This window comes from Aquarana catesbeiana, linkage group LG02 (genome assembly GCF_042186555.1).
Source record: "Aquarana catesbeiana isolate 2022-GZ linkage group LG02, ASM4218655v1, whole genome shotgun sequence".
NCBI lineage: Eukaryota > Metazoa > Chordata > Amphibia > Anura > Ranidae > Aquarana > Aquarana catesbeiana.
Genome location: NC_133325.1, coordinates 795,884,417 through 795,899,688, shown reverse-complemented (window position 1 = coordinate 795,899,688; position 15,272 = coordinate 795,884,417).

Genomic DNA, 15,272 nt, shown 5'->3' with positions numbered 1-15,272 from the left:
ACCATATACACTAATCACACCGACCTACCTGTCACCATATACACTAATCACACCCCGACCTACCTGTCACCATATACACTAATCATACACCGACTTACCTGTCACCATATACACTAATCACACCGACCTACCTGTCACCGTATACACTAATCACACCCCGACCTACCTGTCACCATATACACTAATCACACCGACCTACCTGTCACCATATACACTAATCACACACCGACCTACCTGTCACCATATACACTAATCACACACCGACCTACCTGTCACCATATACACTAATCATACACCGACCTACCTATCACCATATACACTAATCATACACCAACCTACCTGTCACCATATACACTAATCATATACCCCGACCTACCTGTCACCATATACACTAATCACACCCCGACCTACCTGTCACCATATGCACTAATCATACACCGACCTACCTGTCATCATATACACTAATCACACCCCGACCTACCTGTCACCATATACACTAATCATACACCGACCTACCTGTCACCATATACAGTAATCACACCCCGACCTACCTATCACCATATACCCCGACCTACCTGTCACCATATACACTAATCACACCCCGACCTACCTGTCACCATATACACTAATCGTACACCGACCTACCTGTCACCATATACACTAATCGTACACCGACCTACCTGTCACCATATACACTAATCATACACCGACCTACCTGTCACCATATACACCGACCTACCTGTCACCATATACACTAATCACACCCCGACCTACCTGTCACCATATACACTAATCATACACCGACCTACCTGTCACCATATACACCAATCATACACCGACCTACCTGTCACCATATACACTAATCATACACCGACCTACCTGTCACCATATACACCAATCATACACCGACCTACCTGTCACCATATACACTAATCATACACCGACCTACCTGTCACCATATACACCAATCATACACCGACCTACCTGTCACCATATACACTAATCATACACCGACCTACCTGTCACCATATACACTAATCACACACCGACCTACCTGTCACCATATACACTAATCACACCCCGACCTGTCACCATATACACTAATCACACAACGACCTACCTGTCACCATATACACTAATCATACACCGACCTACCTGTCATCATATACACTAATCATACACCGACCTACCTGTCACCATATACACTAATCATACACCGACCTACCTGTCACCATATACACTAATCATACACCGACCTACCTGTCACCATATACACCGACCTACCTGTCACCATATACACTAATCATCCCCTGACCTTCCTGTCACCATATACACTAATCATATACCCCGACCTACCTGTCACCAAATACACTAATCACACCGCGACCTACCTGTCACCATATACACTAATCACACCCCGACCTACCTGTCACCATATACACTAATCACACCCCGACCTACCTGTCACCATATACACTAATCACACCCCGACCTACCTGTCACCATATACACTAATCACACCCCGACCTACCTGTCACCATATACACTAATCATACACCGACCTACCTGTCACCATATACACTATTCACATCCCGACCTACCTGTCACCATATACACTAATCACACCCCGACCTACCTGTCATCATATACACTAATCATACACCGACCTACCTGTCACCATATACACTAATCATACACCGACCTACCTGTCACCATATACAGTAATCACACCCCGACCTACCTGTCACCATATACACTAATCACACACCAACCTACCTGTCACCATATACACTAATCATACACCGACCTACCTGTCACCATATACACTAATCATACACCGACCTACCTGTCACCATATTACACTAATCATACACTGACCTACCTGTCACCATATACACTAATCATACACCGACCTACCTGTCACCATATACACTAATCACACACCGACCTACCTGTCACCATATACACTAATCATACACCGACCTACCTGTCACCATATACACTAATCATACACCGACCTACCTGTCACCATATACACTAATCACACCCCGACCTACCTGTCACCATATACACTAATGATACACCGACCTACCTGTCACCATATACACTAATCATACACCAACCTACCTGTCACCATATACACTAATCATACACCAACCTACCTGTCACCATATACACTAATCATACCAAGACCTACCTGTCACCATATACACTAATCACACCCCGACCTACCTGTCACCATATACACTAATCACACCCCGACCTACCTGTCACCATATACACTAATCACACCCCGACCTACCTGTCACCATATACACTAATCATACACCGACCTACCTGTCACCATATACACTAATCATACCAAGACCTACCTGTCACCATATACACTAATCACATCCCGACCTACCTGTCACCATATACACTAATCACATCCCGACCTACCTGTCACCATATACACTAATCATACACCGACCTACCTGTCACCATATACACTAATCACACCCCGACCTACCTGTCACCATATACACTAATCATACACCGACCTGTCACCGTATACACTAATCACACACCGACCTACCTGTCACCATATACACTAATCATACACCGACCTACCTGTCACCATATACACTAATCATACACCGACCTACCTGTCACCATATACACTAATCACACCCCGACCTACCTGTCACCATATACACTAATCACACCCCGACCTACCTGTCACCATATACACTAATCACACACCGACCTACCTGTCACCATATACACTAATCATACACCGACCTACCTGTCACCATATACACTAATCACACACCGACCTACCTGTCACCATATACACTAATCATACACCGACCTACCTGTCACCATATACACTAATCATACACCGACCTACCTGTCACCATATACACTAATCACACCCCGACCTGTCACCATATACACTAATCACACCCCGACCTACCTGTCACCATATACACTAATCACACCCCGACCTACCTGTCACCATATACACTAATCATACACCGACCTACCTGTCACCATATACACTAATCATACACCGACCTACCTGTCACCATATACACTAATCACACCCCGACCTACCTGTCACCATATACACTAATCACACACCGACCTACCTGTCACCATATACACTAATCATACACCGACCTACCTGTCACCATATACACTAATCATACACCGACCTACCTGTCACCATATACACTAATCATATACCCCGACCTACCTGTCACCATATACACTAATCATACACCAACCTACCTGTCACCATATACACTAATCATACACCGACCTACCTGTCACCATATACCCCGACCTACCTGTCACCATATACACTAATCATACACCGACCTACCTGTCACCATATACACTAATCATATACCCCGACCTACCTGTCACCATATACACTAATCATACACCGACCTACCTGTCACCATATACACTAATCATATACCCCGACCTACCTGTCACCATATACACTAATCATACACCAACCTACCTGTCACCATATACACTAATCATACACCGACCTACCTGTCACCATATACCCCGACCTACCTGTCACCATATACACTAATCATACACCGACCTACCTGTCACCATATACACTAATCATATACCCCGATCTACCTGTCACCATATACACTAATCATACACCGACCTACCTGTCACCATATACACTAATCATATACCCCGACCTACCTGTCACCATATACACCGACCTACCTGTCACCATATACACTAATCATATACCCCGACCTACCTGTCACCATATACACTAATCATACACCAACCTACCTGTCACCATATACACTAATCACACCCCGACCTACCTGTCACCATATACACTAATCACACCCCGACCTACCTGTCACCATATACACTAATCATACACCGACCTACCTGTCACCATATACACTAATCATACCAAGACCTACCTGTCACCATATACACTAATCATACACCGACCTACCTGTCACCATATACACTAATCACACCCCGACCTACCTGTCACCATATACACTAATCATACACCGACCTATCACCGTATACACTAATCACACACCGACCTACCTGTCACCATATACACTAATCATACACCGACCTACCTGTCACCATATACACTAATCATACACCGACCTACCTGTCACCATATACACTAATCATACACCGACCTACCTGTCACCATATACACTAATCATACACCGACCTACCTGTCACCATATACACTAATCATACACCGACCTACCTGTCACCATATACACTAATCACACACCGACCTACCTGTCACCATATACACCAATCATACACCGACCTACCTGTCACCATATACACTAATCACACCCCGACCTGTCACCATATACACTAATCACACCCCGACCTACCTGTCACCATATACACTAATCACACCCCGACCTACCTGTCACCATATACACTAATCACACACCGACCTACCTGTCACCATATACACTAATCATACACCGACCTACCTGTCACCATATACACTAATCATATACCCCGACCTACCTGTCACCATATACACTAATCATATACCCCGACCTACCTGTCACCATATACACTAATCATATACCCCGACCTACCTGTCACCATATACACAAATCATATACACCGAACTACCTGTCACCATATACACTAATCATACACCGACCTACCTGTCACCATATACACTAATCATACACCGACCTACCTGTCACCATATACACCAATCATACACCGACCTACCTGTCACCATATACACTAATCATACACCGACCTACCTGTCACCAAATACACTAATCACACCGCGACCTACCTGTCACCATATACACTAATCACACCCCGACCTACCTGTCACCATATACACTAATCACACCCCGACCTACCTGTCACCATATACACTAATCACACTCCGACCTACCTGTCACCATATACACTAATCACACCCCGACCTACCTGTCACCATATACACTAATCACACTCCGACCTACCTGTCACCATATACACCAATCATACACCGACCTACCTGTCACCATATACACTAATCATACACCGACCTACCTGTCACCAAATACACTAATCACACCGCGACCTACCTGTCACCATATACACTAATCACACCCCGACCTACCTGTCACCATATACACTAATCACACCCCGACCTACCTGTCACCATATACACTAATCACACCCCGACCTACCTGTCACCATATACACTAATCATACACCGACCTACCTGTCACCATATACACTAATCACATCCCGACCTACCTGTCACCATATACACTAATCACACCCCGACCTACCTGTCATCATATACACTAATCATACACCGACCTACCTGTCACCATATACACTAATCATACACCGACCTACCTGTCACCATATACAGTAATCACACGCCGACCTACCTGTCACCATATACACTAATCACACACCAACCTACCTGTCACCATATACACTAATCATACACCGACCTACCTGTCACCATATACACTAATCATACACTGACCTACCTGTCACCATATACACTAATCATACACCGACCTACCTGTCACCATATACACTAATCATACACCGACCTACCTGTCACCATATACACTAATCACACACCGACCTACCTGTCACCATATACACTAATCATACACCGACCTACCTGTCACCATATACACTAATCACACCCCGACCTACCTGTCACCATATACACTAATCATACACCAACCTACCTGTCACCATATACACTAATCATACACCAACCTACCTGTCACCATATACACTAATCACACACCGACCTACCTGTCACCATACACACCGACCTACCTGTCACCATATACACCAATCACACCCCGACCTACCTGTCACCATATACACTAATCACACCCCGACCTACCTGTCACCATATACACTAATCACACCCCGACCTACCTGTCACCATATACACTAATCACACCCCGACCTACCTGTCACCATATACACTAATCATACACCGACCTACCTGTCACCATATACACTAATCATACCAAGACCTACCTGTCACCATATACACTAATCACATCCCGACCTACCTGTCACCATATACACTAATCATACACCGACCTACCTGTCACCATATACACTAATCACACCCCGACCTACCTGTCACCATATACACTAATCATACACCGACCTGTCACCGTATACACTAATCACACACCGACCTACCTGTCACCATATACACTAATCATACACCGACCTACCTGTCACCATATACACTAATCACACACCGACCTACCTGTCACCATATACACTAATCACACACCGACCTACCTGTCACCATATACACCAATCATACACCGACCTACCTGTCACCATATACACTAATCACACCCCGACCTGTCACCATATACACTAATCACACCCCGACCTACCTGTCACCATATACACTAATCACACCCCGACCTACCTGTCACCATATACACTAATCACACACCGACCTACCTGTCACCATATACACTAATCATACACCGACCTACCTGTCACCATATACACTAATCACACCCCGACCTACCTGTCATCATATACACTAATTACACCCCGACCTACCTGTCACCATATACACTAATCACACCCCGACCTACCTGTCACCATATACACTAATCATACACCGACCTACCTGTCACCATATACACTAATCATACACCGACCTACCTGTCACCATATACACTAATCATACACCGACCTACCTGTCACCGTATACACTAATCATACACCGACCTACCTGTCACCATATACACTAATCATATACCCCGACCTACCTGTCACCATATACACTAATCATACACCGACCTACCTGTCACCATATACACTAATCATATACCCCGACCTACCTGTCACCATATACACTAATCATACACCAACCTACCTGTCACCATATACACTAATCATACACCGACCTACCTGTCACCATATACACCGACCTACCTGTCACCATATACACTATTCATACACCGACCTACCTGTCATTATATACACTAATCATACACCGACCTACCAGTCACCATATACACTAATCACACCCCGACCTACCTGTCACCATATACACTAATCACACACCGACCTACCTGTCACCATATACACTAATCATACACTGACCTACCTGTCACCATATACACTAATCACACACCGACCTACCTGTCTCCATATACACCAACCTACCTGTCACCATATACACTAATCACACCCCGACCTACCTGTCACCATATACACTCATCACACACCGACCTACCTGTCACCATATACACTAATCATACACTGACCTACCTGTCACCATATACACTAATCATACACTGACCTACCTGTCACCATGTACACTAATCACACCCCCGACCTACCTGTCACCATATACACTAATCACACCCCGACCTACCTGTCACCATATACACCGACCTACCTGTCACCATATACACTATTCATACACCGACCTACCTGTCATTATATACACTAATCATACACCGACCTACCTGTCACTATATATACTAATCACACCCTGACCTACCTGTCACCATATACACTAATCATACACCGACCTACCTGTCATCATATACACTAATCACACCCCGACCTACCTGTCACCATATACACTAATCATACACCGACCTACCTGTCACCATATACACTAATCATACACCGACCTACCTGTCACCATATACACTAATCACACCCCGACCTACCTATCACCATATACCCCGACCTACCTGTCACCATATACACTAATCACACCCCGACCTACCTGTCACCATATACACTAATCGTACACCGACCTACCTGTCACCATATACACTAATCGTACACCGACCTACCTGTCACCATATACACTAATCATACACCGACCTACCTGTCACCATATACACCGACCTACCTGTCACCATATACACTAATCACACCCCGACCTACCTGTCACCATATACACTAATCATACACCGACCTACCTGTCACCATATACACCAATCATACACCGACCTACCTGTCACCATATACACTAATCATACACCGACCTACCTGTCACCATATACACCAATCATACACCGACCTACCTGTCACCATATACACTAATCATACACCGACCTACCTGTCACCATATACACCAATCATACACCGACCTACCTGTCACCATATACACTAATCATACACCGACCTACCTGTCACCATATACACTAATCACACACCGACCTACCTGTCACCATATACACTAATCACACCCCGACCTGTCACCATATACACTAATCACACAACGACCTACCTGTCACCATATACACTAATCATACACCGACCTACCTGTCATCATATACACTAATCATACACCGACCTACCTGTCACCATATACACTAATCATACACCGACCTACCTGTCACCATATACACTAATCATACACCGACCTACCTGTCACCATATACACCGACCTACCTGTCACCATATACACTAATCATACCAAGACCTACCTGTCACCATATACACTAATCATACACCGACCTACCTGTCACCATATACACTAATCACACCCGACCTACCTGTCACCATATACACTAATCATCCCCTGACCTTCCTGTCACCATATACACTAATCATATACCCCGACCTACCTGTCACCAAATACACTAATCACACCGCGACCTACCTGTCACCATATACACTAATCACACCCCGACCTACCTGTCACCATATACACTAATCACACCCCGACCTACCTGTCACCATATACACTAATCACACCCCGACCTACCTGTCACCATATACACTAATCACACCCCGACCTACCTGTCACCATATACACTAATCATACACCGACCTACCTGTCACCATATACACTAATCACATCCCGACCTACCTGTCACCATATACACTAATCACACCCCGACCTACCTGTCATCATATACACTAATCATACACCGACCTACCTGTCACCATATACACTAATCATACACCGACCTACCTGTCACCATATACAGTAATCACACCCCGACCTACCTGTCACCATATACACTAATCACACACCAACCTACCTGTCACCATATACACTAATCATACACCGACCTACCTGTCACCATATACACTAATCATACACCGACCTACCTGTCACCATATACACTAATCATACACCGACCTACCTGTCACCATATACACTAATCATACACCGACCTACCTGTCACCATATACACTAATCATACACTGACCTACCTGTCACCATATACACTAATCATACACCGACCTACCTGTCACCATATACACTAATCATACACTGACCTACCTGTCACCATATACACTAATCATACACCGACCTACCTGTCACCATATACACTAATCACACACCGACCTACCTGTCACCATATACACTAATCATACACCGACCTACCTGTCACCATATACACTAATCATACACCGACCTACCTGTCACCATATACACTAATCACACCCCGACCTGTCACCATATACACTAAACACACCCCGACCTACCTGTCACCATATACACTAATCACACCCCGACCTACCTGTCACCATATACACTAATCATACACCGACCTACCTGTCACCATATACACTAATCATACACCGACCTACCTGTCACCATATACACTAATCACACCCCGACCTACCTGTCACCATATACACTAATCACACACCGACCTACCTGTCACCATATACACTAATCATACACCGACCTACCTGTCACCATATACACTAATCATACACCGACCTACCTGTCACCATATACACTAATCATATACCCCGACCTACCTGTCACCATATACACTAATCATACACCAACCTACCTGTCACCATATACACTAATCATACACCGACCTACCTGTCACCATATACCCCGACCTACCTGTCACCATATACACTAATCATACACCGACCTACCTGTCACCATATACACTAATCATATACCCCGACCTACCTGTCACCATATACACTAATCATACACCGACCTACCTGTCACCATATACACTAATCATATACCCCGACCTACCTGTCACCATATACACCGACCTACCTGTCACCATATACACTAATCATATACCCCGACCTACCTGTCACCATATACACTAATCATACACCAACCTACCTGTCACCATATACACTAATCACACCCCGACCTACCTGTCACCATATACACTAATCACACCCCGACCTACCTGTCACCATATACACTAATCATACACCGACCTACCTGTCACCATATACACTAATCATACCAAGACCTACCTGTCACCATATACACTAATCACATCCCGACCTACCTGTCACCATATACACTAATCACATCCCGACCTACCTGTCACCATATACACTAATCATACACCGACCTACCTGTCACCATATACACTAATCACACCCCGACCTACCTGTCACCATATACACTAATCATACACCGACCTGTCACCGTATACACTAATCACACACCGACCTACCTGTCACCATATACACTAATCATACACCGACCTACCTGTCACCATATACACTAATCATACACCGACCTACCTGTCACCATATACACTAATCATACACCGACCTACCTGTCACCATATACACTAATCATACACCGACCTACCTGTCACCATATACACTAATCATACACCGACCTACCTGTCACCATATACACTAATCACACCCCGACCTGTCACCATATACACTAATCACACCCCGACCTACCTGTCACCATATACACTAATCACACCCCGACCTACCTGTCACCATATACACTAATCACACACCGACCTACCTGTCACCATATACACTAATCATACACCGACCTACCTGTCACCATATACACTAATCATATACCCCGACCTACCTGTCACCATATACACTAATCATATACCCCGACCTACCTGTCACCATATACACTAATCATATACCCCGACCTACCTGTCACCATATACACAAATCATATACACCGAACTACCTGTCACCATATACACTAATCATACACCGACCTACCTGTCACCATATACACTAATCATACACCGACCTACCTGTCACCATATACACTAATCACACCCCGACCTACCTATCACCATATACACTAATCACACCCCGACCTACCTGTCACCATATACACTAATCATACACCGACCTACCTGTCACCATATACACTAATCACACCCCGACCTACCTGTCACCGTATACACTAATCATACACCGACCTACCTGTCACCATATACACTAATCACACTCCGACCTACCTGTCACCATATACACTAATCATACACCGACCTACCTGTCACCGTATACACTAATCACACCGACCTACCTGTCACCATATACACTAATCATATACCCCGACCTACCTGTCACCATATACACTAATCATATACCCCAACCTACCTGTCACCATATACACTAATCATACACCGACCTATCTGTCACCATATACACTAATCATACACCGACCTACCTGTCACCATATACACTAATCATATACCCCGACCTACCTGTCACCATATACACTAATCATATACCCCGACCTACCTGTCACCATATACACTAATCATACACCAACCTACCTGTCACCATATACACTAATCATACACCGACCTACCTGTCACCATATACACTAATCATACACCGACTTACCTGTCACCATATACACTAATCACACCGACCTACCTGTCACCATATACACTAATCACACCCCGACCTACCTGTCACCGTATACACTAATCATACACCGACCTACCTGTCACCATATACACTAATCATACACCGACCTACCTGTCACCATATACACTAATCATACACCGACCTACCTGTCACCATATACACTAATCATATACCCCGACCTACCTGTCACCATATACACTAATCATACACCGACCTACCTGTCACCATATACACTAATCATATACCCCGACCTACCTGTCACCATATACACCGACCTACCTGTCACCATATACACTAATCATATACCCCGACCTACCTGTCACCATATACACTAATCATACACCAACCTACCTGTCACCATATACACTAATCACACCCCGACCTACCTGTCACCATATACACTAATCACACCCCGACCTACCTGTCACCATATACACTAATCATACACCGACCTACCTGTCACCATATACACTAATCATACCAAGACCTACCTGTCACCATATACACTAATCACATCCCGACCTACCTGTCACCATATACACTAATCACATCCCGACCTACCTGTCACCATATACACTAATCATACACCGACCTACCTGTCACCATATACACTAATCACACCCCGACCTACCTGTCACCATATACACTAATCATACACCGACCTGTCACCGTATACACTAATCACACACCGACCTACCTGTCACCATATACACTAATCATACACCGACCTACCTGTCACCATATACACTAATCATACACCGACCTACCTGTCACCATATACACTAATCATACACCGACCTACCTGTCACCATATACACTAATCATACACCGACCTACCTGTCACCATATACACTAATCATACACCGACCTACCTGTCACCATATACACTAATCACACCCCGACCTGTCACCATATACACTAATCACACCCCGACCTACCTGTCACCATATACACTAATCACACCCCGACCTACCTGTCACCATATACACTAATCACACACCGACCTACCTGTCACCATATACACTAATCATACACCGACCTACCTGTCACCATATACACTAATCATATACCCCGACCTACCTGTCACCATATACACTAATCATATACCCCGACCTACCTGTCACCATATACACTAATCATATACCCCGACCTACCTGTCACCATATACACAAATCATATACACCGAACTACCTGTCACCATATACACTAATCATACACCGACCTACCTGTCACCATATACACTAATCATACACCGACCTACCTGTCACCATATACACTAATCATACACCGACCTACCTGTCACCATATACACTAATCACACCCCGACCTACCTATCACCATATACACTAATCACACCCCGACCTACCTGTCACCATATACACTAATCATACACCGACCTACCTGTCACCATATACACTAATCACACCCCGACCTACCTGTCACCGTATACACTAATCATACACCGACCTACCTGTCACCATATACACTAATCACACTCCGACCTACCTGTCACCATATACACTAATCATACACCGACCTACCTGTCACCGTATACACTAATCACACCGACCTACCTGTCACCATATACACTAATCATATACCCCGACCTAACTGTCACCATATACACTAATCATATACCCCAACCTACCTGTCACCATATACACTAATCATACACCGACCTATCTGTCACCATATACACTAATCATACACCGACCTACCTGTCACCATATACACTAATCATATACCCCGACCTACCTGTCACCATATACACTAATCATATACCCCGACCTACCTGTCACCATATACACTAATCATACACCAACCTACCTGTCACCATATACACTAATCATACACCGACCTACCTGTCACCATATACACTAATCACACCCCGACCTACCTGTCACCGTATACACTAATCATACACCGACCTACCTGTCACCATATACACTAATCATACACCGACCTACCTGTCACCGTATACACTAATCATACACCGACCTACCTGTCACCATATACACTAATCATACCCCGACCTACCTGTCACCATATACACTAATCACACACCGACCTACCTGTCACCATATACACTAATCATATACACCGACCTACCTGTCACCATATACACTAATCATACACCGACCTACCTGTCACCATATACACTAATCATACACCGACCTACCTGTCACCATATACACTAATCATACACCGACCTACCTGTCACCATATACACTAATCACACACCGACCTACCTGTCACCATATACACTAATCATATACACCGACCTACCTGTCACCATATACACTAATCATACACCGACCTACCTGTCACCATATACACTAATCATACACCGACCTACCTGTCACCATATACACTAATCATACACCGACCTACCTGTCACCATATACACTAATCATACACCGACCTACCTGTCACCATATACACTAATCACACCCCGACCTACCTGTCACCATATACACTAATCACACCCCGACCTACCTGTCACCATATACACTAATCACACCCCGACCTACCTGTCACCATATACACTAATCACACCCGACCTACCTGTCACCATATACACTAATCACACACCGACCTACCTGTCACCATATACACTAATCATACACCGACCTACCTGTCACCATATACACTAATCATACACCGACCTACCTGTCACCATATACACTAATCATACACCGACCTACCTGTCACCATATACACTAATCATACACCGACCTACCTGTCACCATATACACTAATCATACACCGACCTACCTGTCACCATATACACTAATCACACACCGACCTACCTGTCACCATATACACTAATCACACCCCGACCTACCTGTCACCATATACACTAATCACACCGACCTACCTGTCACCATATACACTAATCACACCCCGACCTACCTGTCACCATATACACTAATCATACACCGACTTACCTGTCACCATATACACTAATCACACCGACCTACCTGTCACCGTATACACTAATCACACCCCGACCTACCTGTCACCATATACACTAATCATACACCGACCTACCTGTCACCATATACACTAATCATACACCGACCTACCTGTCACCATATACACTAATCATACACCGACCTACCTGTCACCATATACACTAAATCACACAACGACCTACCTGTCACCATATACACTAATCATACACCGACCTACCTGTCACCATATACACTAATCATACCAAGACCTACCTGTCACCATATACACTAATCACATCCCAACCTACCTGTCACCATATACACTAATCACACCCCGACCTACCTGTCACCATATACACCGACCTACCTGTCACCATATACACTAATCATACACCGACCTACCTGTCACCATATACACTAATCATACACCGACCTACCTAACACCATATACACTAATCACACACCGACCTACCTGTCACCATATACACTAATCACACACCGACCTACCTGTCACCATATACACTAATCATACCAAGACCTACCTGTCACCATATACACTAATCACATCCCAACCTACCTGTCACCATATACACTAATCACACCCCGACCTACCTGTCACCATATACACCGACCTACCTGTCACCATATACACTAATCACACAC